At 40.1% G+C, this 25,461-nt stretch overlaps 1 protein-coding gene across 5 annotated transcripts in view; it reads right to left on the reverse strand.

The window, feature by feature from the left end:
• RAPH1 (Ras association (RalGDS/AF-6) and pleckstrin homology domains 1) overlaps positions 1-21,132 on the reverse strand; it is a 109,286-nt gene extending 88,154 nt beyond the window's left edge. For 2 of the 5 annotated variants that reach the window (XM_055290248.2, XM_063644888.1), the window contains exon 1: positions 20,771-21,079. The gene's annotated coding sequence lies outside the window, so the exon portion shown is untranslated. Of the gene's footprint in view, positions 1-20,770 lie in introns of all 5 variants that reach the window. The other 3 variants (XM_063644889.1, XM_055290249.2, XM_055290246.2) reach the window with 2 other exon arrangements.
• Between the last annotated feature and the right edge of the window lie 4,329 nt (positions 21,133-25,461).

Here is a 25,461-nt window from a genome sequence, read left to right on the forward strand (position 1 = left end):
TTATGAGACAGAATAAAATTCAACTTAGTGTACAACAAAATATGGATTCCAGGAAGCTTAGAGGGTGGCTACCAGTGAGACAATGAGCAGTATCCCCCTAGGGTGGGCAGCATGTCGCACATCTAAAATTTGTGGAGTTTTTTTGTTTGTTTTTTTGAGACAGTCTCGCTGTGTCGCCCAGGCTGGAGTGCAGTGGCGTGATCTTGGCTCACTGCAAGCTCTGCCTCCCGGGTTCACGCCATTCTCTTGCCTCAGCCTCCCAAGTAGCTGGAACTACAGGCGCTCACCACCACGCGCAGATAATTTTTTGTATTTTTAGTAGAGACGAGGTTTCACCGTGTTAGCCAGGATGGTCTCAATCTCCTGACCTCGTGATCCACCCGCCTCAGCCTCCCAAAGTGCTAGGCTTACAGGCATGAGCCACCACACCTGGCCAAATTTGTTTTTCATTTAACAATCTTAAAAATCCACATCAATTCCACATTCTGCTTCATATAATACCAATTAGAATAGAAAAAGTGTTTAAAACTAAGTAAAACTAAAGCTTCAGAATAATGCTGCCATATTTATTATGTGGTTTTGCATTCCCAATCTCTCCCTCCCAATCCCCAACCCTGTGTGCATGTGTACATACACTCTGAAGGGACCTAAGGGTACAATACTCCAGTTTTGAAAAGTAGGAACGTAGATGGTATCATCTCCATCCTATTATAATGAGGAAACTGACATTCAGTCTCAGATTAATATATTAAAAATATTTTATAGGCTACTTATCTTTTGTGTTAACCTCTCAATAAAATTTAAGCAAAACTTTAAAAATCTGCAATTTAACTAATGTACAATAAACCATTAACAACGCATAACCATTGCAAGTTCTGTTTGACGGTATGCTGTGTAAAAAGAGAAGGGGATTTTCAAAATATCAGCGATTCTAATCTTGCCACATTGGCTAGAACTAATAATGGTCAGGCAGTGTCAAGTTTAGTGCCCTGTTTTTGATCACAGCGAAAATGTTCACATGAATGGCCTCATATTCATAATATGCTAAAATGACATTCTGGTTTGACTATATCATTCCACAGATGGCTAAATTGGCAGAAATGGCTAAGCTGGTGTCTTTCATTGTATCACTGTTTGGTATGCATTGCCAGTTGAAGAAAATGAACTTCATTCTGTTAAGAACGTCCCGGGCTGTCTGGTTATTAGACCACTTCAGTTGGAATCCCAACTCAAACACTGAGTAGTTCTATCAACTTACCTACAGAGGAACAAACATATAAATTATATCCAACTTCTCAGAAACCATGCAAGCAAGAGAGTGGAGTGAAACATTTAAAGTGTTGAGAGAAACCAACCAACCTAGAATTCTGTACCTGGCAAAATCACCCTTCAAAAGTGAAGGAGAAATACTTTCTCAGATAAACCATAACTGGAGGAATTTGTTGCCAGTAGAAGTGCTTTGCAAGAAATATTAAAAGAAGTACATTAGAAATAAAGAAAATGATAGTTAAGACACTCAAACTGGCATAAAGGAAGAGCATCAAAGAAGAAATCAGTGAAGGTATAACTTTTATTCTTCTTAATTGATCTAAAGATAATAGTTTGTTCAAAATAATAATGGCAACAATATATGTGATTAGGTAAGCTTATGTATAAATATATATATGCTTACATATAAGTGAATTACAGCAATGGTTCAAGAGACAGGAGGGAAGAATTCATATTTTGTTATAAGGTACTCACATTACACCCATGAAGTGGTACACTATTATCTGAAAGTGGATTTCAATTAGTTGTAAATGTAAATTGCAAAGTCTTGGGTGACCACTAAAAAAAAGTAAGAGAAATACAACTGATACACTAAGAAAGGAGAGAAAATTGAATCATATAAAATGCTCAATTAAAAGGCAGAAAAAGAGTAGAACACAAAATGGAATCAAAAAACAAGGGCAAGAAATAGCAAATGGTAATAAATATGGCAGATATTAATCCAATTATATTAATAATCACTGTGAACGTCAACAGTCTAAACGCATCAATTGAAAGAAATTTTTGTTGGCCGGGCGTGATGGCTCACCCCTGTAATCCCAGATTTTGGGAGGCCAAGGCAGGCAGATCACTTGAGGCCAGGAGTTTGAGACCAGCCTGGCCAACATGGTGAAACCCCGTCTCTACTGAAAATACAAAAATTAGCCAGGTTTGATGGTGTGCACCTGTAATCCCAGCTACTTGGAAGACTTGAACCCGAGAAGCAGAGGTTTCAGTGAGCTGAGATAGCACCACTGCACTCCAGCCTACACAACAGAGTGAGACTATGTCTCAAAAAAAAAAAAAAAAAACAACAAAAAAAACATGGCCAGGCGCAGTGGCTCACAACTGTAATCCTAGCACTTTGGGAGGCCAAGGCAGGCGGATCATGAGGTCAGGAGATCGAGACCATCCTGGCTAACACGGTGACACCCCGTCTCTACTAAAAATACAAAAAAATTAGCTGGGCGTGGCGGTGGGCGCCTGTAGTTCCAGTTACTCGGGAGGCTGAGGCAGGAGAATGGTGTGAACCTGGGAGGCACAGCTTGCAGTGAGCCGACATCGCGCCACTGCACTCCAGCCTGGGCGACAGAGTGAAAGACTCCGTCTCAAAAAAAAAAAAAAAAAGAAAGAAAGAAAAAATTTTTGTCAAAGTGGATCAAAAGAAAAGACCCAACTCTGTTGTCTACAAGAAACCCACTTTAATATAGACACAAATAGATGAAAAGTAAACCAATAGAGAAAAATATGCCATCCTAACACTAATCAAAAGAAAGCAGGAGGAGCTAACTTAATTTCACAGTGGACTTTAAAGCAAGGAAAGTTATTAGGGATAAAGAAAGGTATTACATAATGATAAAGGGTCAAGTCTCCAAGATGACACATATCCTGAATGCATATGTGCCTAACAACAGAGCATCAGACTATGCGAGGCAAAAAAAAAAAAAGACAGCAAAGAAAGAAATGAATCCACTATCATAGCTGGAGACTTGAATACCTCTCTATCAGAAATAGGCAGATTCAGCAGGCAAAAAATCAGTAAAGATATAGTTGAACTCAACAACACCATCAATCACCTGGATATAACTCACATCTATGCGCTAATTCATCCAAGAACAGAATACATATTCTTCTCAAGCTCACACTGAATATACTCCAAGACAGATCACATTCTGGACCATAAAACACACCATTAACAAATGTAAAAGAATAGAAACCATATATAATGTCTGCTCTCAGAGCACAATGTAACTAAACTAGAAATCAGTCACAAACATAACTGGAAAAAAATATCAAAATACATGAGATTACACAACAACCTCTTAAATAACACCTGGGTCAAAGAAGAAATCTCAAAAGAAATTTTAAAAATATTTTAAATAAAATGAAAATGAAAACACAATTTACCAAGTTTGTGGGAGGCAACAAAAACAATGCTTAGAGGGACATTTATAGCATTGAATGACTGCATTAGAAAAGAGGACCTAAAATCAACAATCTAAGTTTCTACCTTAGAAATCTAGAACAAGAGCAAATTAAATCCTAAATAAGCAGAAGAAATAATAAGAATCTGAGCAGAAATCACTGAAACCAAAGATGGGAAATCAAGGAGAAAAATCAAAACCAAAGCTGGTTCTTAAAAAAATAAAATTTAATTTAAAAAAATCAATAAAATTGATAAACTCCTAGGTAGCTTAACTAAGAAAAAAAAAGAGAACACAAATTACCAATATCAGAAATCAAAGAGGGGACATCACTACAGATCTTACAGACATTAAAAGGAAAATACTACTATAAGACTGGGCACAGCGGTGCACACTTGTAGTCCCAGCACTTTGAGAGGACAAGGTGGGCAGATCACTGGAGGTCGGGAGTTTGAGACCAGCCTGGCCAACACGGTGAAACCCCATCTCTACTAAAACAATATAAAAATTAGGCAGGTGTGGTGGCAGGCACCTGGAATCCCAGCTACTTGGGAGCCTGAGGCATGAGAATTGCTTGAATCCAGGAGGTGGAGGTTGCAGTGAGCCGAGATCGCACCACTGCACTCTAGCCTGGGCAACAGAGTGAGACATCATCTCCAAAAAAAAAAAAAAACTACTATAGGCCAGGTGTGGTGGCTCACAACTACAATCCTGGTGCTTTGAGAAGCCAAGCGGGAGGATTGCTTGAGGCCAGGAGTTCAACACCAGCCTGAGCAACATAGCAGGACCCCCTTTTCCACAAAAACATTTAAAAATTAGCTGAGTGTGACAGCATGTGCCTGTAGTCCTAGTTACTTGGGAAGCTAAGGTAGGAGGATCATTTGAGCCCAGTTCAAGGTTACAGTGAGCTATGATCCCACCACTCTACTCTAGCATGGGCAACAGAACAAAAATCCTGTCTCTTTAAAGAAAGAAAAAAAAGGATACTATGAACAAACTCCATGCCTATAAATCTGATAACTCAGATGAGATGAACCAATTCCTTGTAAGACACAATTTGTCAAAACTCAAACAAGAACAGACAATCTGAATAGGCCTGTACCCACTAAAGAAACTCCATCAATAATTAATAATTCCAAAATAGAAAGCACAAGGCCCAGATGGGTTCATTGTGAATTCTATCAAACTTTAGCAAAGAAATTATACCAATTCTCTACGATCTCTTCTTGAAGATAGAAGCAGAGGGAATAATACGTCATAACCCATGAGCCAGCATAATCCTATTACCTAAACCAGAGAAAGACATTATAGGAAAAGAAAACTATAAACCATTCTCTCTCATGAACATAGACGCAAAAATCCTTAACAAAATACTAACAAATTGAACCCAACAATGTATAAAAATAATTATACACCATGACCAAGTGAGATTTATCTCAAGTATGCAAGGCTAGCTTAACATTTGAAAATCAATTAATACAATCCATCATCAAAAGGCTAAAAAAAATTTTTTAATTACATGATCATATCAATAGACGTAGAAAAAGCATTTGACAAAATCCAGTACTCATTCATAAATTCTCAGTAGGCTAGAAATAAAGGGGAACTTCCTCAACTTGATAAAAAATATCTACAAAAAAACCCCACAATTAACATAACACTTAATGGTTAGAAACTTGAAGCTTTCCCACTAAGATCAGGAACAAGATAAGGATGTCCACTCTGACCACTTTTTTTCAATATCATACTGGAAATAACAAGATAATAATAAGATAATAAAAGGAAATAAATAAAATAAAAACCCAACCATAATGATATTTTTACTCAAGTATCCATGATTACCAAAAATTAAATATGTTCCGAAACAAAAAAATGACAGGAAAAAGAGCAGCCATGGGTCCTGTTGACAAATAATCATCTAAGTTATCTACACAGATGTCACAACATGGGAGCTAATGCATTTCAGGCAATTCTCCAGTATCAAACACTCATACAGCCACAACAGCTAACATTTTTCTTTAGAGAAAGCACTTTTAACCCTACAGTGAGTGAATAAACATAAACAGTGCTTTTATTCAAAATTCTTTTAAAAGCTTTGTGATTGGAATTTCTTAATGACACTTGAAATAATACTGTTTCCACGGATTAAAAAATATACCACAGAGGCCAGGCACAGTGGCTCAACACCTGTAATCCTAGCACTTTGGGAGGCTGAGGTGGGTGGATCGCTTGAGCTCAGGAGTTCGAGACCAGCCTGAGAAACATGGTGGAACACTATCTGTACCAAAAGAAAAAAAAAAAAAAGTACCCAGGCCTGGTGGCACCCGCCTGTGGTCTCAGCAACTTGGGAGGCTGAGGTGGGAGGATCACTGGAGCCTGGGAAATCGAAGCTGCAGTAAGCTGTGATCATACTACTGTACTCCAGCCTGGGTGACAGAGTGAGCCCCTGTCTCAAAAAAAAAAAAAAAAAAAAAAAAAAAAAAAAAAAAACACGCCAGGCATGGTGGCTCACGTCTGTAATCCCAGCCCTTTGGGAGGCCGAGGCGGGTGGATCACCTGAGGTCAGGAGATCGAAACCAGCCTGGCCAACATGGTGAAACCCCATTTCTACTAAAAATAAAAAATTAGCTGGGCATGGTGGTACTTGCCTGTAATGCCAGCTACTCGGGAGGCTGAGGCAGCAGAATCGCCTGATCCCGGGAAGTGGAGGATGCAGTGAGCTGAGATCGTGCCATTGCACTCCAGCCTGGGCAACAAGAGTGAAACTGTCTCGGAAAGAAAAAAAAACTACAGAATTCCTTATTTCTAATAACCATACTTCTAGAAACATGCTAAAGAAGGTTAAAAAAAAAACCCATCAGACTCATAAAGTTGGCAAAAATAGTGTGATAAAACCAGGGGTTGGTGAGGATGTGGAACAATAGGAACATTCTGGTAGGACATATATTCTTCATCACTTTGGAGAGCCATTTGAAAATCACATATCTTATGAACCAGCAATACCACTTCTAAGTGTCCAACTGGAGCACCAGGAGAAATGTAAAATAATGTTCACTGGGGCATCCTAACTATCTAACTGTCCCCCAAAAGGGGAATGGAAAAATCGGCTCATTCTGATAAAAAGAATGAACTGGATCTATGAACCAGTATAAATCATGTCAATCATATGATCAGTAAAATATGCAGGTTTTTGTGTTTTTGTTTTGAGATGGAGTCTTGCTCTGTTGCCCAGCCTGGAGTGCACTGACACAATCTTGGCTCACTGTAACCTCTGCCCCCTGGGTTCAAGTGATTCTCCTGCTTCAGCCTCCTGAGTAGCTGGAATTACAGGTAGGTGCCACCATGCCCAGCTAATTTTTGTATTTTTAGTACAGACGGGGTTTCACCATGTTGGCCAGGCTGGTCTCAAACTCCTGACCTCAGGTGATCTGCCTACCTTGGCCTCCCAAAGTGCCGGGATTACAGGAATAAGCCACTGCACCCAGCCAAAAGTGCAGATTTTTGAAAAATATAAATATATATTGTTTATATAAAATTCAAAAGCACAGAAGAATATTAAGTAAAATTTTATGGATACATATGTATGTATTAAATGGACTAAAACATGGTGGGAACACCACAAATTACCTGGAGGAAGATTAATAATTCCAAAATAGAAAGCACAAGGCCCAGATGGGTTCATTATACATTACACCTCTTTAAAGGAAATTATTTGGAGCAAAGTATAACAATTGGCTACTACTGGTGGTGAATATGTAGATGTCTATCATGTTTTATACTTTGATTTAAAATGTTTCAACACAAATTTTGTTTTTAAAAAATATTCTAAATAAAAATGTAACATATGCTTATTGTACAGTAACTTTAAACATGGAAGCATAAAGAGAACACTCCCCCACATTATATTATTATAAGGCAGATGTTCTAAGTTAATGATATATTTAAATAAAATAACTAAATTGTGCATGCAACAATGAACTATAAAATGTACACACACATATGAGGAGAATATACCAAAAATTTTAACTGTAGTCATTTCTGGATAGTAGGATTAAGTCTTATTTTCTTTTTTATACATTTCTCTGTGTTGCATATTTCCATTAATATCGTTAGTGAAAGAAAGAAAAAAGGAACTACAAAATGCAAACTCGAAATCATCACTGGGTAAAAACTTATGCACCAATTCACCTGACAAGATTCTACTTTACTTCTGATTCTAAAAGTATCAGACTATCTTTAAAGATTGGCCTCTTTAAATATTAATATCCAAAACCATACAAGCCAAAAGAATTGTGCCAATAAACTATACAGCTTTAAACTTCTACTTTTGCGTAACAAAAGATATCTGTTTTAGTCTTCTGTATTTCTAGCATTGTCACATCAGAGTAGATGGTCCCTTTATGCATTAAATGTTATCATATGGAAAAATCTCCATACCAAATCTCGATTTATATCATAAAAATAAAGCCATGTGTAAATAATAATTTGGCTGTAGGAAATGAAATAGGACAGCATGCAGTGTTTATGTAATATATTGTAAGGCAACTGAAAAATATAAACATTGCTGTGTAAGATCTAAATAAATGGACAGATATGCCATCTTAATAGATTAGAAGATGCAATATTATTAATGCCTATTCTCCCCCAAAATGAACTAGGTATTCAATGTAATTACAACCAATGTCCCAGTGGGCATTTTTTACAGAAACTGACAAGATTATTCTAAAATTTATACGGAAAAGCAAATGACCTAGAATAGCCAAAAGAACCTTGAAAAGGGTTGGGTGCAGTGGCTCACACCTGTAATCCCAGCAGTTTGGAAGGCCGAGGCAGGCATATCACCTGAGGTCAGGAGTTCGAGACCAGCCTGGCCAACATCGTGAAACCTCATCTCTACTAAAAATACAAAAATTAGCCGAGCATGGTGGCAGGCACCTGTAATCCCAGCAACTTGGGAGGCTGAGGTGGAAGAATCGCTTGAACCTGGAAGGCGGAGATTGCAGTGAGCTGAGATCGTCTCACTGCACTCTGGCCTAGGCAAGAGAGCAAGACTCTGTCTCAAAAAAAAAAAAGAAAAAGAAAAGAGAAAGAAAAGAACCTTGAAAAGAGTAGGGGAGGAACGAATTTTACCTGATTTCAAGACTCACTATCCAGCTAAATAATCAAGACAATGTAGTACTGGCAAAAGGATAGAGAATCACATCGATGTAACAGAATGGAAAGTCCAGGAATAGACCCACACATAAAATGTCAAACAATTTTCATTAAGGATGTCAGAGGCCAGGCGCGGTGGCTCACGCCTGTAATCCCAGCACTTTGGGAGGCCGAGGCAGGCGGATCACGAGGTCAGGAGATCCAGACCATCCTGGTTAACACGGTGAAACCCCGTCTCTATTAAAAATACAAAAAATTAGCCAGGCGTGGTGGCAGGCACCTGTAGTCCCAGCTACTCTGGAGGCTGAGGCAGGAGAATGGCGTGAACCCGGGGGCGCAAAGCTTGCAGTGAGCTGAGATTGCGCCACTGCACTCTGGCCTGGGTGAAAGAGCGAGACTCTGTCTCAAAAAAAAAAAAAAAAAAAAAAAAAAGGGATGTCAGAACTGAAGTAGGCAATGAGGAAGGTGTTTGTTAACAAATGACACTGGCACAACTAGATATAAATGGGGGAGAGGCCTCGATATCACTCATAAACAAAAATTAATTCAAAATGGATTGTAGACTGAAATGTAAAAGCTAAAATTATAAACTCCAAGGAGAAAATATGGAAATATACTTTCTGAACTTTGGTGCAGGCAAACATTTATTAGGGCACAGATAACACTAACCATAAAAGGAAAAATTGGTAATTTTGATGAAGCCCAATATAAAAACTTCTGCTCTTTGAAAAACACCATTAAAAAAATAGACGGCCAGGAGCAGTGGCTCACGCCTGTAATCCCAGCACTTTGGGAGGCCGAGGCAGGTGGATCACCAGGTCAGGAGACCGAGACCATCCTGGCTAACCTGGTGAAACCCCACCTCTACTAAAAATACAAAAAGTTAGCCGGGTGTGGTGGCATGTGCCTGTAGTCCCAGCTACTCGGGAGGCTGGGGCAGGAGAATCCCCTGAACCCAGGAGGCAGAAGTTGCAGTGAGCCAAGATCACGCCACTGTACTCCAGCCTGGGCAACAGAGTGAGACTCTGTCTCAAAAATAAAATTAAAAAAAAGACAAGCTAAGCTACAGACAAGAGAAAATATTTGCAAATATATCCAATAAAGAACTTGTATCTATAGTAAATAATTGTTAAACTAAATTTAAAAAAGATATACAATCTTATTTTTTAAATGGGCAAAGACCTGCTGTCACTTCCCAAATGACTAAGAACATTAAGTTGCTCAACATCAATAATAATCAGAGAAAGGTGAATTAAAGCTACAATTATATCATTACATACCCATTAAAATGGCTAGAATGAGAAAGACTGACAATACCAAGTCTTAGGATATACAGCAATTATAAGTGTCATATAATGCTGTTGCATATACAATGATACAACTTTGGAAAAATTTGCCCATTTTTAAAATTAAAGTTAAAAATATACCTACCCTATAACCCAACATGTCCTCATAGGTATTCATCCTCAAGAAATGAAAACCTGTCCACAAATGGAAACAGCCTAAATGTTTATCAAAGTGCCTGGAAAAACAAAATGTGGCATATGTGCATAATGGAATACTTCAGCAATAAAAAGGAACTAATCCAAGCAACAAGATGGAAGAATCTAAAAATTATTATTATTCTGCATGAAAACAAGCCAGACTTGGGTGGGTTAGGAGGGGAAGGGAACAAGACACTGTATGATTCCATCTATATAAAATTCTAGAAAATGCAAACTAATCCATAGCGACAGATTGCCATAAGACAGGGGTAGAGGGGGACAAATTACAAAGAGGTATGAGGAAACTTTGGGAGATGATGGAAATGTTCAGTTTTGATTATAGTGATGGTTTCATGGCTGTATGAAAACTTACCAAATTGTACACTTTAATATGTGCAGTTTATTATATAGAAATTATACCTCAGTAAGGCAATAAAGAAATTTTAAAGAAACATGCAACCTAAAAGACTTTATAGCAGAATTAGAAGTCACTTCTGATATATGCAATTTTCTGATTATGTATTGTTCTTCAATACAAAGTATTTAAAAGGAAGAACATCTATCTAAACGGCCTAGCAATCCCACTCCTTTATCCAAGATAAATGAAACATCTGTCCATAAAAAGACTTGTGCAAAAATGTTCATAACCATTTTCTTCAGAATAGTCCCAAACTAGAAGCAGCCCAGTTGCCCACCAACAGGAAAATGGATAAGAAATCTGGTATATTAACATATTCTTTTTTTTTTTTTTTTGAGCCAGAGTCTCGCTCTGTCACCCAGGCTGGAGTGCAATGGCACAGTCTCGGCTCACTGCAACCTCTGCCTCCTGAGTTCAAGCGATTCTCCTGTGTCAGTTTCCAGAGTAGCTGGGATTACAGGCACCCGCCACCACGCCTAATTTTTGTATTTTTAGTAGAGACAGGGTTTCACCATGTTGGTCAGGCTGGTCTTGAACTGCTGACCTCAGGCAATCCACCACCCCCTTGGCCTCCCAAAGTGCTGGGATTACAGGCGTGAGCCACCACGCCTGGCCATATTAACATATTCATACAACTGAATATTACCACTAAAAAGGAACTACTGATATAAGCAACAACATGGATGAATCTAAAAATATGCCGACAGCCTGGCCAACACGGTAAAACCGCATCTCTACTACAAATACAAAAAAATAAAAATAAAAATAAGCTGGGTGCGGTGACGCACACCTGTAATCCCAGCTACTTGGGAGGCTGAGGTGGAAGAATTGCTTGAACCTGAGAGGCAGAGTTTGCAGTGAGCCAAGATTGGGCCGCTGCACTCCAGCTCGGGTGACAGAGTGAGACTCTGTCTCAGAAAAACAAAGCAAAACAAAAAATACACACGCTGAATGCAAGAAGCTGGAGACCAAAGCATGGTTATGATTTAATTAATACAAAGTTATAAAACAGGCAAAACTTACCTGTGCTCAAGCAACTATGACTGCAGTTGCTTTGGGGATAGAGAAGGAAAAGATAAAGAGCAGGGTAATGGAAAATGTTGTATACCTTGCTAGAGGTGTTCAGAAAAAAAATACTATGGACATGAAAAAATTGTGAGCCTATGCACATGTACCCTAAAACCTTAAAGTATAATAAAAAAAAAAAAAAAAAAAAAAAAAAAAGAAAAAATTGTGAGCCTATAAAACACTACTCAATTACTAAGTTAAATACTTAATTTTTTATTTTTAATTAAGGGTCCTTTTAAATTCACCTTGAATAATTCCTAAAAGGATAATACAAAATTCAAATTTAGGCTTCTGAAATAAGCCTGTAATTTCAACTGTGTTGAAGAATAAATTTTATTAAAGTCTCAATTTGCTAACGTTTTTTAAAAAACGTTTTATTACTGTATATGTTGAAAAATTATAGGTATATACATTTATGGGGTACAAAGTGATACTATGATTTCTGATATAATGTGGAATGATTTCACTTTGCTGAAATTATCTACTTTCTTCCACAAACATTACTTTCCAATTAGTATTAGAACCAGAATGTCTTGTCCCAAGTGCTTTAAGATGACTTCATGTAAGAATACTATACACTGGCCAGGCGAGGTGGCTCAGGCCTGTAATCCCAGCACTTTGCGAGGCCAAAGCAGGCAGATTACCTGAGGTCAGGAGCTCAAGGCCAGCCTGGCCAACATGGTAAAACCCCATCTCTACCAAAAAAATACAAAAATTAGCCAAGTGTGGTGGTGGGCGCCTGTAATTCCAGCTACTTGGGAGGCTGAGGCAGGAGAATCGCTTGAACCCAGAAGGCAGAGGTTGCAGTGAGCCTAGTGCAGTGAGACAGGAGTGAAACTCCATCTCAAAAAAAAAAAAAAAGAAAAAGAATACTATACACCTATACACTATGAAGTGGAACTTAATATGAAAAGCTCATTATTAACAATATTTCTTTTTTTTTTTTTTGAGACGGAGTCTTGCTCTGTCACCCAGGCTGGAGTGCAATGGTGCGATCTCAGCTCCTGCAACCTGTCCCTCCCAGGTTCAAGCAATTCTTCTGCCTCAGCCTCCTGAGTAGCTGGGATTACAGGCACATGCCACCACACCCAGCTAATTTTTGTGTTTTTAGTAGAGACAGGGTTTTGCCACGTTGGCCAGGCTGGTCTAGAACTCCTGACCTCAGGTGATCCGCCCACCGTGGCCTCCCAAAGTGCTGGGATTACAGGCGTGAGCCACCGTGCCCTGGCCTAACAATACTTCAGTAAGACTGTATAGTAGTTTCCAAAATGGTTACCTCCATTTATACCCCAGGAGGTATGAGTGATGATTCACTGGGGTATAAGAACTCTTATTAGAAGTTCTATTTTTATTTAATCCTTATCTTAATACACACATGTATTTTATATATAATACATATTTATCCTTAACATACAGACACTGGTGTCTTCACCATGGCCACCTGTCACAGAATCACACATCATACAAAGTAACGTAAGTATTCTGGTATTAAATAATTCTAGGTATTGTGAGGCTAGAGTGATAGTAGTTACTATCTTTGATATACTGATTCTTTTTCAATAATAAAGGATCTACCCTTTTATAAGCTTCTACAAGAGACTGGTATTCCAGAGAAGACATATTCTCAACAGTAAATGATTTCCTCAATAAACACGTTTTATGTGCTGGCTGCGGTGGCTCATGCCTGTAACCACAGCACTTTGGGAGGCTGAGGTGGGCAAATCACCTGAGGTCAGGGGTTCGAGACCAGCCTGACCAACATAGAGTAACCCCGTCTCTACTAAAAATACAAAAAATTAGCCAGGCGTGTTGGCGCATGCCTGTAATCCCACCTGCTCGGGAGACTGAGGCAGGAGAATCGCTTGAACCCGGGAGACGAAGGTTGTGGTGAGCCAAGATCGCGCCATTGCACTCCAGCCTGGGCAACAAGAGCAAAACTCCGTCTCAAAAAAAAAAAAAAAAAAAAAAAAGGTATAGAAAACTGTATTATATAATCCTTCATGAAGCAGCTGCTTTGACTTCAATAAAACAAAGTTGGAGGAGAGGGTAAGGTTTAAGTCCAAGGGCAAAGCAGAACAAAAGAGAAACTGAAGGAAGAACAGAGCCAAGTGTTAAAGGATGTTGTTACTGATGTTGTTAAGGAGTGATCATGGTATTTTGTACCAAACAGGTTTGTCTCATGGCAAATCATTTAAAAAATTGTGCAATTTAAAGATGAAGTAAGCATTTATCTTTTATAAAAAGAGTAGAGTTCTAAATTTGCTGAATTTCTGTGACAAGTGGCTGTGCTGTGGCAGTATGCTACCTAGACACAGTTTTTAAAAACAAAAACACGGTTAATGCATCTGTACCTTAAAGGTAAATGAGACGTTTTAACACTTGGTAAGAAAATAGCTGTATTCTAAAAAAAAAAAATGTATGTCATCTTAAAATACTCATATCTGCACACTCTAAGAACAGAGAAGCCATTTCTAACTTTTTAAATGCCTTCCAAACACAGTTTTGGTGGATTTTGAATCCATTTATTAAAAATTTATAAATACAAATCCTCACACTGATTTGCAAGAATAGCTGATTGACAAATAGGGAGAGCAAACTTTGTACTAGCCCAATCTGCACAATTGATGGATACAAACCTAACAGTATCTCCTAATAGAAGGTACAGCCAAAGAGGCACTTTTTCTTTTTGGATATATGTTCCTACATGAGCTGCCTTGTCAGCTAAGAGAAGCATTAAAAACCAGTAACATAATAAACAGATTCAAGAGCCAGATTTGGAAATTTCTGTGTTAACGAGTACTATAACCAAGATTTTTCAAATATAATGTATCATATTCATTGCTGCTGCCTTAAACTGTATATGTTTATTCTAAAAATTTAGGGTAAAAAACATTTTGAACCATTACTGTTTATTAAGTACACTATTCACAGATAAGTAGGATCACTGATTTCCTTTACCAGTTTCCAATGTCATTTGTTACAATATGAAATAAACCAAATGAGCCAAGAAAGAATTATTCTTTATAAAGTAAACATTATTGGAAAATTAAAACAAATTATATTTGGGAAACATGCAAAATTTGGGATATATAAAGAATATATTTTCAAGTCATATTATTGGTTGTTTTGCTGTATTTATTTATTTATTTTGAGACAGGGTCTCACTCTGTCACTGCAGCCTTGACCTCCCAGGCTCAGGTGATCCTCCCAATCTCAGCCTCCCGAGTTAACTGGAACTACAGGCACACACCACCATGCCTGCCTAATTTTTGTATATTTTGTAGAGACAGGGTTTTGCCATGTTCAGGCTGGTCCCAAACTGGGCTCAAGCTATCCACCTGCCTCAGCCTCCCAAAATACTAGGTTTATAGGCATGAGCCACCGCACATGGCCTGCTCTACTGATTTAGCTAATACTTTTCTTCACTTATCAAACTCAGTAAAATCCTTCTAAAAGTAATTTCCAAAAAAGCATCCAAGTTTTTTATTTGCTTTGTTTTGTTTTGAGACAGAGTTTTGCTCTTGTTGCCTAGGCTGGAGTGCAATGGCGCAATCTCGGCTCACCGCAACCTCTACCTCCCAGATTCAAGCAATTCTCCTGCCTCAGCCTCCCAAGTAGCTGAGATTACAGGCATGCGCTACCACACCCGACTAATTTTTTGTATTTTTAGTAGAGATGGGGTTTCTCTACGTTGGTCAGGCTGGTCTCGAACTCCCCACCTCAGGCAATCCACCCACCTCGGCCTCCCAAAGTGCTGGGATTACAGGCATGAGGCACCGCACATGGCCAAAGTTTTAAATACCATTGCAAAATTGACTTAAGATTCTACAATAATACTGGGCCTACTGAATATGTTTACAGTCCATTTTTTGCTAGCTATCACCATTCTTCATCACAGGGCTTAAATTTTCATAGTGTAACATAATGGTAAGTCCTTGGCTTCCTGATCTTGTTTTTCTTCTCATCTAAAGGGATGACTTGTTCCTCCTTTTCTAAACCTTATCTGTTCACCCATTTTCAACTCATAGACCCTTCTGCTTCTTTGTGGTCCCTGCTTCTTCAGTGTCATCTTCTACTGATTCCTCATAATTTATACCTAAACTGGCATCCTCTCTATTGTGGAGAACAGAATACCTATCTTAGATTTCTCTATTATGCGTAGCTCTGCTTAGAGCAGAAAAACAGTATGCGTTTTATTAAGAGCAAATACATATATACTTTTCAAAAAGCCAATTTATAAGACATAAGTGATATAGTTTAAGACATCTGCCTTAAAGCATGAAAAATACCTTAATAGCAAGAAGAGCATATGAAAAAGCTTTAGAGATCATATAATCTGGGGTTTTAAAAACTATTTCACAACAAAACTCAACCAGATGAAATTTTACACAGCCTCTCAAATATATAAAGCTGGCAAAAGCATTGCTATTTTATATTCAAATACATTATTTTATTGTAAACTCAAGTAAACAGATAAATTGAGGGTTAGAGATGTTAAACAATCCATTTATTTTTGTATGCTTTGATTTCACCCAGGTAAGCAGTTGCAGCTCTTAACAGTCCCATCTACAGTCTTCAGGATACTCTTCAAATACACTGATCCAAATGTTTTAAACAATAAAAGGAAAAGCTTTATTCTTAGGAATGTCTGGCCCATCGCACCCCCAAAATTAACCACGTATAACCATGTAGCACTATGGTCTTCAATGTGTTAAAAAAAACTTAGGTCGGGCGTGATGGCTCACACCTGTAATCCCAGCACTTTGGGAAGCCGAGGTAGGTAGATCACCTGAGGTCAGGAGTTCAAGATCAGCCGGGCCAACATGATGAAACCCTGTCTCTACTAAAAATACAAAAATGAGCTGGGCACGGTGGTGTATGCCTGTAATCCCAGCTACTCGGGAGGCTGAGGCAGGAGAATTGCTTGAGCCTGGGAGGCAGAGGTTGCAGTGAGCTGAGATTGTGCCATTGCACTCCAGCCTGGGCAACACAGTAAAATTCCATCTCAAAAAAAAAAATTATATGCACACATGCATACATATAAATATACACATGCGTATATATGAATGAGTATGAGTGCCAGAACCATTCAACGGGGAAAGGACAATCCTTTCAACAAATGGCTGGGAAAACTGAATATGCAAAAGAATAAAGTTGGACCCTTACCTAACACATTTGCAAAAATTAACCCCAAATGGATCAAAGACCTAAACGTAAGAGCTGAAACTATAAAACTCCTAAAAGAAAACAGGGAAAACCTTCATGACATTGGATTTGGCTACAATTTCTTGGACATGACACCAAAAGCACAGACAGAAGAAAAAATAAATTGGACTTCTTCAAAATTTAAAACTTCTGTGTTTGGGGAGTGGGGGGCTGGGGGAGGGATAGCATTAGGAGAAATATCTAATGTAAATGACGAGTTAACGGGTGCAGCAAACCAACATGGCACACGTATACCTATGTAACAAACCTGCACGTTGTGCACATGTACATCAGAACTTGAAGTATAAAAAAAAATTTGTGCAAAAGGATACTATCAAGACAGTGAAAAGACAACCCATAAAATGGGAGAAAATGTTTGCAAATCATATATTTGATAAGGTGTTAATATCCAGAGTGTACAAAGAACTCCTACAACTCACCAAAAAACAACCTACTTTAAAAATGAGTCAAAGACTTGGATAGACATTTCTCCGCAGATATACAAGTGGACATAAGCATATGAAAAGATGCTCAACATCACTAATCATTAGGAAAATTCAAATCAAAACCACAATGAAATACCACCCCAAGCCCATTAGAAGAGCTATTATCAAAAACACAAAAAGAAAAAAACACTAGAAAAGAAGTGTTGGCAAGATGCGGAGAAACTGGAACCTTTGTGCATTGCTAGCGGGAATGTAAAATGGTGCAGCTGCTGTGGAATGCAATATGGCACTTCCTCAAAAATTAAATATAGAATTAGCATACAATCTAGCAATCCCATTTCTGGGTATACAGAAATACTGAAAAAAGAACCGAAACCAGGGATTCAGACAGTTGTATACCAACACTCAAGGCAGCATTACAGTACCCCAAAGGTGGAAACAACCCAAATACCCATAAATGTGGTATATATATACAATGGAATATTAATCAGTCTGAAAAAGGAATGGAATTGTGATACATCCTACACGGATGACCGTGAAGACAGTAGGCTAAGTAACATAAGCCAGACACAAGAATCAATATTGTATGAGTCAAAAGTAGAAAAGTTACTAGTCGGGTAGGATAGAGGGAGGGAAGTGAAAAGTTACTGTTTTGTTTTTGAACAGGGTCTCACTCTGTCACCCAGTGCGCATGATCATAGCACACTGTGGCTTCTAGAATTACTGTTTAACGGGAAGAATTTCAGTTTGGGATGATAAAAAAGTTCTGGAGATGGTGGTGATGATGGCACAACAATGTACTTAAGCCACTGAACTGTACACTTAAAAATAGTTAAAATGGTAAATTGTATGTTATGCATACTTTACCACATTTCTTTCAAAGAGTATATGCGTGTGTTGCTTTAGTGGCAGTGTAAAAACATGGTTAAGAATACAAGCTTAAGAATTAGGCTGCCCGGTTTCAAATCCAGCTCTGCCACTATAGCTCTGCAGTCTTTGGGCAACTTATTGTCTGTGCCTATTTTCTCAAATAATAGGCTCTATTTTATAGGGTTATGGTGAGAATTAAATAAATTATCACATAGAAAGTGTTTAAAACAGTGTATGTCATATAGTGGCCACTTTCTATTATTACAAGTTTAAGATACATTTTTATTGAGATTTAAGTCAAACATCTGCAGAATCTTTGAAATTCTCAAGTTCAGTGAAACAGTAAGAAGCAGTGATCTAATCCAAACTTCTCATTTTATAGGTAAAGGAACTAAGAGTCCAAGATAAGTTATCTGCCTGAGGTCACATCTTGTTTCACTAATATTAATTTTCCTAAAATTAAGTGTTTGGGATTAACAATACTAATGTTGACATTCAACTACTTCCAAACCAAGGCAACCAAAGCCATGAGATTCTATAATGTGTATCCAAGAATCTGTGAATAGTGTGACAGTTATCCACGATGCCAATCTAATAAGTATTTATGGGGTGAGAACCAAAAGGCAGCAAAACCAAAAGACATAATTATCCTCAAAGACAATGGTTAAAAACACCTCTTTGGAAAATAGTGTTAAATATTTGTGAAAACACACTCAATAGTGCCCACTACTCCACTCCTTTCACCCAGTTACATATTCTATAATCTTAGTGAGACCTCTGAGTCTGAAAAATAAGCTGCTGCTTCTACCAAATAAAGCTAATGTTTATCACAAGGCAACATCTACAAATAATTCTTTATTAAATTCAAACAGGAGACAGCAATCTAAATTATACAAAATTATTAATCCAAAAAATCATGAATTAAGCTTTTTGTACTTACTTGAGTAGGGCTGTATCTGGTTTCTGGGAAATTCACCACACAAAAAGCAAAATAACGGAGACAATCTTTGAAGGTCAGACTCAACAAGAGTTAAAAGCTATTGAGCGTCTCTACTTTGCCCCTCCCCCAAAGGTCCTCCCCCTCAATTCGGCTCTCAAAGGATAGCACCACCATGTGAAATGTCTTCCTCCCCATCTGAATCTGCTGAAATCCTACTCATCCTTAAAGGTTTCACTTAAATGCCGACGCTTCCATGCATTCCTCCCTCAATTTAGAATTAATCTCTCTTCTTCGCTCTCCTATTCTACACCTCAACATTTTATTATATAATGCACTGTATTACAATTACCTACATTCACTAGCCCCCCGCACCGCACCCCTAAAAAAACCACCCCGAAGAGGAAAGGAATTTAAGGTGCTGTTAAACACCTCTATGCCAGGCAAGGTGCGAGGCATTTTGCATACATTATATCATTTAATCTACATGAAAAACATCTGGGTAGGTAAACAGGTGGTGTTATTCCCATTTTACTGATGAGGAACGTACTGCAGAGTTCAATAGCTTATCCAACATCACGTTGCAAGCCAATTCCAGGGCGTACGGTTTCCCCCACTCCGAAGAGCTCTTTCCACCACCCCATGCTTGTTCACCTGGTGTCCCCCAGCCTAAATGACGGAGTAGGTATTCCATAAATGTTTCCTGAATTTAATATCCCCATGAAATGACTCTTTAATAATCCGATCACGCCTCATCCCTAACCCGTTACCTTTACTGTTCCTTAACGGTGGACTTTATCTACGTAAGCAGCTCTCCACATTTCCCTGAGAAATGCTGCAGACAACATCAACCCTTATTGGAAGACTGAGTGAAGAACTTTTCCATTCTCCCGGATTTCCCCAACGGATCTTCCCAAAGAATTTAATAAATGCACACACGCAAGACACATGTAACACTTACACCCTCCCCCAAGGCTCTTATTTCATATTAAACCATGTCTTCGAGCTTATAAGCAATCGGTTTCCAGCTCACACAGTGAGGACACCCTAAGTCACTGCCTTAAGAAAACCTTATCTTTCAACCTGTCTTAACACGAAGGCATCCTAATACTATCACACTGCCCCCTCCCTCCGTCCACCTCCCCCCGCCATGAATTGCAGTTTGGATTTCCGGCGGGAATGTATAATACACACCGCAAGAGGAGACGGGGTTAAAAAGCAATGAAGCAATTACTTAGCCTGTTTAATTAGAAAGAAGACACAGAAGGCGCCCCGCCTTTCAAAATCTCTGCACTGAACTCATCTATGAAAGATGGGGGCATCGAAACCCAAGCAACCCGACATCCAAGTAGCTGGTTTCTGCAGCTGGGCGGGGGAGAGTCCTTTCCTCCCTGCGGTCCGGGGCCACCAGCCCCGGGTGCTGGGTCGGAGAAGCCTAACCGCACCCTTCCCAGGCAGCCCCTTATTTCATTGTCTCCCTCCGTCGCGGTCCCCAGGGGAGCAGGGTGCAGTCCAGGCCCCACCGACCTCCATCCACCAGCCGGGAGCGGTCCAGCCAGCCCCGGCCCGAGCCCCAACCTGGCAACGACCCCGCCCCAGGCTGCCGCCGACCGTACCGCACCCGGATGGCGGGGCTGGGCGCCGGGAAAATGGAGGCGGGAGCGGCAGGAGTGCCTCACGGCCCCGCGCCCAGCCGGCTCCCTCCCCTGGCCCTGAGGGCGAGGCTAACCACTCACCGTGGCAGCCGGTCGGCCTTCCCGCGGCCCCCGTTACCGTCGCGGCAAGGAAACCGCCGCTCGCGCTCCTCCAGCCGCTGCCTCCGCCTCCTCCCCAGGCGCGGTGCTCCGTCGCCAGAGACGCAGCGAGTGCCAGCAGCTCCCGCGCCGCGCGCTCGGTGACTGACTGACTGGCGGGCGGCGGCGGGAGCGGCGGCGAGGGCGGGGCGGCCGCAGCACCCCGCGGCGGCGGAGCCGAGTGTGGTCGCGTCCAGCCGAGACGCAGAAGGCGGGGTTGAGGGCCGGACTGCCGACTGTAGGGCCGACTCGCGCGGGACCGCGCGCTGCCCCCGCCCGCCGCCAACCACTCACTTCCGGCGCAGGCCGCCGCGCCCGCCGCCCTTCCCTAGCCCGCGCCCCCAGCCCGCCCTCCGTCCTCCCCTCTGGCGCCCGGCCGCACCCAGCCGCGGCTCCGCTCCTGCCTCGCCTTTCCTCCGCACGTCCCTGTGAGCCGCCTCCAGGAACGAGTGAATCAGAGAATGAATGAGTAGGGAGGAAAATCCCAGTGCGGCCCCACCCCCTGCTCGCCTTTCTTAGGAAGCGGGCCCAGCAGCCTCTGTCCTAGCGCCCTGGGAGGCACAGCAGCCTCGAGCAGGTCTGTCAGGGAGCTGTACGCATCCACCTCTATACGCTGTCCGTGTGTGTATTCAGAGACTCCAGAAACGCGTCCGGGGTTGGCTCGGTCACTTACTGGACCATTCTCCTTGAGATCTGTGAGGCCCTTCTTTAGGAAATCCCATTGGCCAAAAAGTCTCTGCAGTTTCATGCAATGTATTGGGAAACTTTTAGAAACGGGACATTTCGATGACCTTTACTTTTTAAACTTCGAAATCTGTTAATCCTGCCTCCTTAATTTCTGTCCCCCCACCCCATCGGAATTGTGTAGTAGTAAGGTGTCGGCATTTTTCCTTATCGCTAAGCTCAGCTGCTGCCTCTTTAGATGCAGGCTTGACTTTGGCAGACTTTTAGATTTTAAGTTATGTCCTTATTTTGACCTTCACCTAAAGTTGATCAAAGAAAGGAACAAATGGAACTAAGTTATGTTTGCTTGGCTACATGCAAAGCAAGTTTGTTGACAGCATTAAAACAATTGAGAAATTGGGAGTGTGACCTGAAATTGGTTGCAATGAACATTGCTTTTTCATGTCTTCCCATCTGCTTGCTAAGAATTTGTTATCTTAAATTTTCACAAAGCATTGACTGTACATTCCTGAAATCCTAGCTCCCTCTCTAAGAGTGAGAGTGTTCATTTCTCTGTCCCGGGGCCAAATCCTGGTTTGGTTAATTACATTCTTACTTCCTGATATTCTTGAGGACTTTCAAGTGGTTTCAGTCTTTTTTGTACAATCTGTTCCAAACTGGTACACAATCTGTTTCAAACTGGTATTTAGAACCATGCAATACAGATACTGGCTGCCTTTCACACTTTAGATATCTGTACTTTTGAAACATAACTGCACTTTTGTATTTTAAGTTCAGTAGGTATGTCAATATTCTTGTATAGAATAATACTATCTCTTGACTGGATTAAGAAAATGTGGCACATATACACTGTGGAATACTATGCAGCCATAAAAAAGGTTGAGTTAATGTCCTTTGTAGGGACATGGATGAAGCTGGAAACCATCATTCCCAGCAAACTATTGCAAGGACAGAAAACCAAACACTGCATGATCTCACTCATAGGTGGGAACTGAACAATGAGAACACTTGGACACAAGGCAGGGAACATCACACACTGGGGCCTGTCAGGGGGATGGTGAGGGGGGAGGGATAGCATTAGGAGATATACCTAATATAAATGGGTGCAGCACACCAACATGGCACATGTATACATATGTAACAAAGCTGCACGTTGTGCACATGTACCCTAGAACTTACAGTATAATAAAAAATAATAACAATAAAAAAGAATAATACTATCTCTTATAAATGAAGATGATCCTGCTGACCAACTTCTTTTAGACTTCTCTTCCTTTCTTGTGGAAATCATTATTTGCCACCTAATTATTTCAAGAAGTTATCCTCCAAAAGTGAATATAATACAACACTTTATTCATCCTTATATCTTCCACAATATCTAGCTTAGTATCTTGCACTATAAGTATTTATAAATTAAATGCTTTAAAATTTTTCGTAAGTGATAATTTTATACAAATGTATCTAGTCTGTCACCTCATTTCCCTTGAGACCAAGTTTGTTGACATTAGACACAGCTGGGTGCCAAACTTAATGAATCCTATTGTCATTAAATGTACTAGGCTGTGTGATACCTTACAAGGAAGATGATTCATTTAAACCTCCTTAAAAAAATAGACCATTGAAGCCAGGAGTGGTGGCTCACGCTTGTAATCCCAGCACTTTGGGAGGCTGAGGTGGGCAGATCACCTGAGGTCAGGAGTTTGAGACTAGCCTGGCCAACATGGTGAAATCCCATCTCTACTAAAAATAGAAAAATTAGCCGAGCATGGTGGCAGGTGCCTGTAATCCCAGCTACTCAGGAGACTGAGGCGGGAGAATCACTTGAACCTGGGAGCGGAGCTTGCAGTGAGCTGAGATTGTGCCGTTGCACTCCAACCTGGGTGACAAGGGTGAGACTCCATCTCAGAAAAAAAAAAAAAAATAGACCATTGAGTGCCTTTTACATAGGTCTTAGCCAACTCTCCTCCAAGTGCTTAGCCTAAGATCAAGGCTAATTAAAAGAGAAAAAAGGTCACCTTCAGTCATTGAGAAAAGAGTGTTCTTATCAGTTTCTTTAAACCATTAAATCATTCGTTCATTCAATCGGAGTTTATTAAGCTCCAATTAAGGCCCAGGAATACAAAGACAAGAAGGATGTGACATGACGCTTCCTGCCCACAAAAAGCATACAGTCTAGTGGGTAAAGCAGGTAAGGAAGTCATTGTTAGATTGAAAGTCCATTCCCAGATCAGGAAAGCCTTCCTGATGGGGAGATTCTTGAACTGAATGTTAAATGATAGGGAGGAGCTAACCAGAAGAAGGAGAGAACAAGCATTCCAAACAAAGAAAACAATATCTATGCAGGTGTGTGGAAGCACCAAGCATCACCATGCTTTAGAGGCATCATAAGTGTATTAGTCCATTTTCATGCTGCTGATAAACACATACCTGAGACTGAGAAGAAAAAGAGGTTTAATGGACTTACAGTTCCACATGGCTGGGGAGGACTCACAATCATGGTGGAAGGTGATGAGGAGCAAGTCACTTCTTAACATAGATGGCAGCAGGCAAAAAGAGAGCTTGTGCAGGGAAACTCCCATTTTTCAAACCATCAGATCTCATGAGACTTATTCACTATTACGAGAACAGCATAGGAAAGACCCACCCCCATGATTCAACTATCTCCCACTGGGTCCCTCCTACAACAGCTGGAAATTATGGGAGCTATGAGATTTGGGTGGGGACACAGAGACAAACCGTATTAGTAAGTAATTCCATTTTGTCAGAACAGGCATAGAGAAGAGTCAAAGAGGTTGGAGGAAAGGGTAGGAAGGGCTTCATTCATGAAGGGGCTCATGTTAAACTAAGGAATTTGAATTTGATACTCTGGGAAATGTAGTAAATAATAAAATATTTGAAGTATTTTAGCTCCAGAACAACTGAGTTTGTGTTTTGGAGACCAAGAAGACCAGACTGGAGCAGGAGAAAATTAGGAGGTGATGTCAACAACCCGAATCCTAATGAGATGTGTGCTGCAGGTCTCAATAAAAGCAAGAGGTCATAAAATGGGGAGGAGGGACTAGGTGGGAGATATATTAAAGAGGTAGAATCTACAGAATATATAACTGGATATGAGGGAGTGAATGCAACGGAGACATTTAGAATGACCCTCAGGATTCTGGTTTAGAAGAGTGACTGAATGGTGGTGACCTCTGAAATAAAGAGCATGGGAAAAGAGCAGGTTTCAGGGAACTGGCTGAATACCTGTATGAGAAAGAATAGTACCATAAATCCAGGACCTTAGTCCATCATTTCCCCAAGTGTGTTCTTTGGAACTCTAGTCCCACAGGATTTTAGTAGGTGTGATTCCCCCTCAAAATTTTAAGTTCCTTTAATCAAATGAGAATGCCAAACTGTTCAATGGGTTTCTAAACTAGAGAGGTTTCTGGTGGTTTTAATATTTTAATGTGCACTGGGAATTTCTGAGGTAGATATTATATACAAGCGCTTTCCAAATGTATTCAATCATGAAATCCTTTTTCCAATGGAACATCTTATAAGACATGTGTTCCACAGCACACACTTTGGGAAATGCTGACCTAAACCAGATTTTTGGTTTATAGTAAAGGAAGCTGTAGCTTAAGGCATGAAGTGACTTGTCTAAAGTGAAACAGCTATTACTAGAAGATACTGGACTAAGGTCTGTATCTTCTGACCCCAGTCACATTCTCTTTCCAGTACATATTGCTTTACGAGTTACAAACTCAATTCCAGCACTTTCTACCAATCATAGGGAGAGGAATAAAAAATTATGGAATATATCGTTTTAAATGATGTTTCCAATCAGTCATTTTTAAAGATATGCTAATTTTTAATGGTTAATATTTTACATAAGATAAAAAGATTTGTACATTGGAGAAGTGGGACCGATTATCACCTTCATATGATCTTTCTGATAATTGAACAGGAGA

Source organism: Symphalangus syndactylus, chromosome 8 (genome assembly GCF_028878055.3).
Source record: "Symphalangus syndactylus isolate Jambi chromosome 8, NHGRI_mSymSyn1-v2.1_pri, whole genome shotgun sequence".
NCBI classification, from domain to species: domain Eukaryota; kingdom Metazoa; phylum Chordata; class Mammalia; order Primates; family Hylobatidae; genus Symphalangus; species Symphalangus syndactylus.